This window comes from Mesoplodon mirus, assembly GCF_964341445.2.
Source record: "Mesoplodon mirus genome assembly, contig: HAP1_SCAFFOLD_74, whole genome shotgun sequence".
NCBI classification, from domain to species: domain Eukaryota; kingdom Metazoa; phylum Chordata; class Mammalia; order Artiodactyla; family Ziphiidae; genus Mesoplodon; species Mesoplodon mirus.
The window spans coordinates 1,868,000-1,872,483 of record NW_028295786.1 but is presented as its reverse complement, the minus strand read 5'-3'; positions in this window follow the sequence as shown (position 1 = coordinate 1,872,483).

The following is a 4,484-nucleotide window of genomic DNA, read 5'->3' as shown; positions in this document are numbered from 1 at the left end:
TGTCATCACAATGCTCCAAGTCCACTGTAATCACAATGCTCCATGCCCCTTTTCATTAGAATGCTCCAAGAGACTTGTCATCACAAGTCTCCATGGTCATCTCATAACAATGCTCCAGGACATTGTCATCACCATGCTCTATTCCCTTGTCATCACTATGCTCCATGACCCCTGTCATTACAATAATCCATTAATATTTTCAGCCCAATGCACCATGAACTTCTCATCACAATGCTCCATGACCAATATCATCACAATGCTCCATGACCACTGTCATCACAACCACCCATAACACCTGACAACACAATGATCCGGGACTCTTTTCATCAAAATGCTCCATGCCCTTGTCATCACAATGCACCATGTCCACTGTCATCACAATAGTCTATGAAACTTGTCAGACCAATGCTCCATTCCCCTGTCATCACAGTGCTCCATGCCCTTGTTTTCACAATGCTCCATGACCCCTGTCATCACAATGCTCCGTGACTCCAGTCATCACAATGTTCCATAACCCCTGTCATCAAAATGCTCCATGACCCTTTTCATCCCAAAGCTCCATGATCCCTGGCATCACAATGTTCTATATCCCTTGTCATCAAAATGTTCCGTTACAATTTTCATCAAATTGCTGCATGACCCTGTCATCAAAATACTCCCTGCCCTTCTCATCACAATGCACCACACCCTGGTCATAAAAATGCTCCATGACATTTGACATCACAAAGCTCCATGACCCTTGGCATCACAATGCTCCATGTCATTGTCATCACAATGCTCCATGAACCCTCTCATCACATTGTTCCATGCCCTTGTCATAACAAAGCTCCATGACACTTGTCATCACAATGCTCGATGCCCTTCTCATCACAATGCTCCACGCCCTGGTCATTACAATCCACCATGACCCATGTATCACAGTGTACCGTGCCCTTGTCATCACAATGCTCCATGCCCACTCTCATCACAATAATCCATGAAACATTTCAGACCAATGCTCAATGCCATTCTGATTACAATGCTCCATTACTTCTGTCATAACTATGCTCCATGACCGCTGCCATCACAATGTTCCACGGCCTTGTCATCAAAAGGCTACATGACCCTTGTCATCACAATGCTCCAAGACCCCTGTAATCACAATGCTCCATGCCCTTGTCATCACAAAGCTCCATGACGCATGCCATCAGAATGTTCCATGGCCTTCTCCTCACAATGCTCCATGCCCTTTTCATCACAGTGCTCCAAGACCCCTGTAATCACAAAGCTCCTTGCCCCTTTTCGTCAGAATGCTCCATGAGATTTGTCATCACAAGTCTCCATCGTCATCTCATCACAATGCTCCAGGACCTTGTCATCACCATGCTCCATTCCCTTGTCATCACAATGCTCCTTGACACCTGTCATCACAATACTCTATGAATATTTTCAACCCAATGCTCCATGACGGTCTTATCACAATGCTCCATGAGCAGTATCATCACAATGCTCCATGACCACTGTCATCACAATGCGCCATTCCAACTGTCATCACAATAATCCATGAAACTTATTAGACCAATGCTCCATGCCCTTGTCATCACAGTGCTCCATGCCCTTGCTATCACAATGTTCCAAGACCCCTGTAATCAGAATGCTCCATGCCCCTTTTCATCAGTATGCTCCATGAGACCTGTCATCACAAGGCTCCATGCCTTTTTCATCACAATGCCCCATGCCGTTTTCATCACAATGCTCCATGCCATTGTCATCAAAATACTCCACAAGCTTGTCACCAGAATGCTCCATGACCCTTGTCATCAGAATTATCCATGCACTTGTCAGCACAATGCTCCCTGACCCTTGTCATCACAGTGCTCCAAGACATTGTCATAACAATGCTCCATTCCCTTTGTCATCAGAATCTTTCATGAAACTTAGCATCACAATGCTCCATGCCATTTTCATCACAATGGGCCATTACATATGTCATCACAATGCTCCCTGACACCTCTCTTCACAATACTGCATGAGCTGGTCATCACAATGCTCCATGCCCTTGTCATCACAATGCGCCATTCCAAATGTCATCGCAATAATCCATGAAACATATTAGACCAATGCTCCATGCCCTTGTCATCACAAAGCACCGTGACACATGTCATCAGAAGGTTCCATGTCCTTCTCATCCAAATGCTCCATGCCCTTGTCATCACAATGCTCCAAGACCCCTGTAATCAAAATGCTCCATGCCCCTTTTCATCTCAATGCTCCATGAACCCTGTCATCACAATGCATCATGCCCATCATCATAATGCTTCCGGCTATTGTCAGCACAATGAAATAAAAATTCTCCATGACCTCTGTCATCACAATGCTCCATGACCCCTGTCATCACAATACTCCATGAACATTTTCAGCCCAATGCTCCATGACCCTTGTCATCACAATGATCCATGACCCCTGTATTCACAATGCTCCGTGACACATGTCATCACAGTGCTCCATGACACCTGTCATCACAGTGCTCCATGCCTTTGTCTGCAGAATTCTCCATGATCTTGTCAATACAATGCTCTATGCACTTGTCATCACACTGCTACAAGACCTCTGTAATCACAATGCTCCATGCCCCTTTTCATCTCAATGTTCCATGAACCCTGTCATCACAATGCACCATGCCCATCATCATAATGCTTCAGGTTATTGTTATTACAATGAAATCAAAAGTCTCCATGACCTCTGTCATCATAATGCTCCAAACCCTTGTGATCACAATGTTCCATAACATTTATCATCACAGCACCCCATGACGATCATCATCACAATTATCCTTGGTCTTCTGATCACAATGCTCCCTGATCTTTGTCATCACAATGCTCAATACACTTGTCTTCACAATGCTCCCTGACACATGTCGTCAGTATGCTCCTTGAACCCTGTCATGACAAGGCTCCATGCCTTTTTCATCACAATGATCCATGCCTTTTTCATGACAATGCTCCAAGACCCCTGTAATCACAATGATCCATGCCCTTGTCATCAAAAAGCTCCATGAGGCATGTCATCAGAATGCTCCATGGCCTTTTCCTCACTATGTTCCATGGCATTGTCATCACAATGCTCCAGGTACCCTCTCATCACATTGCTCCATGCCCTTGTCATTACAATCCTCCATGACCCATGTATCACATTGTTCCGTGCCCTTGTCATCACAATGCTCCAGCCCACTCTCATCACAATAATCTATGAAATATTTCAAACCAATGCTCAATGCCCTTCTCATCACTATGCTCCATTACCTCAGTCATAACAATGCACCATGACCACTGCCATCACAATGTTCCACGGCCTTGTCATCACAAAGCTCCATGACCCTTGTCATCACAATGCTCCAAGAAACTTGTAATCAAAATTCTCCATGCCCTTGTAATAACAGAGCTCCATGACGCATGTATCAGAAGGTTTCATGGCCTTCTCATCACAATGCTCCATGCCCTTGTCATCACAATGCTCCAAGACCCCTGTAATCACTATGATCCATGCCCCTTTTCATCTCAATGCTCCATGAACCCTGTCATCACAAAGCACCATGCCCATCATCATAATGCTTCAGGCTATTGTCACTACAATGAAATCAAAATTCTCCATGACCTCTGTCATCATAATGCTCCAAACCCTTGTGATCACAATGTTCCATAACACTTATCATCACAACACCCCATGACGATCATCATCACAGTTATCCGTGGTCTTCTCATCACAATGCTCCATGATCATTGTCATCACAATGCTCAATACACTTGTCATCACAATACTCCCTGACACCTGTCGTCAGTATGCTCCTTGAACCCTGTGATGACAAGGCTCCATGCTTTTTACATCACAATGATCCATGCCTTTTCATCACAATGCTCCAAGACCCCTATAATCACAATGCTCCATGGCTTTGTCAGCACAAAGCTCCATGACGCATGTCATCAGAATTCTCCATGGACTTCTCCTCAAAATGCTCCATGCCCTTGTCATCACAATGTTCCAAGTCCACTGTAATCACAATGCTCCATGCCCCTTTTCATTAGAATGCTCCAAGAGACTTGTCATCACAAGTCTCCATGGTCATCTCATAACAATGCTCCAGGACATTGTCATCACCATGCTCTATTCCCTTGTCATCACTATGCTCCATGACCCCTGTCATTACAATAATCCATTAATATTTTCAGCCCAATGCACCATGACCTTCTCATCACAATGCTCCATGACCAATATCATCACAATGCTCCATGACCACTGTCATCACAACCGCCCATAACACCTGACAACACAATGATCCGGGACTCTTTTCATCAAAATGCTCCATGCCCTTGTCATCACAATGCTCCATGACCACTGTCATCACAACACTCCATGACTCCTGACAACACAGTGATCTGGGACTCTTGTCATCACAATGCCCCATTCCCTACACATCACTATGCTCCATGACCCCTGTCATCACAACG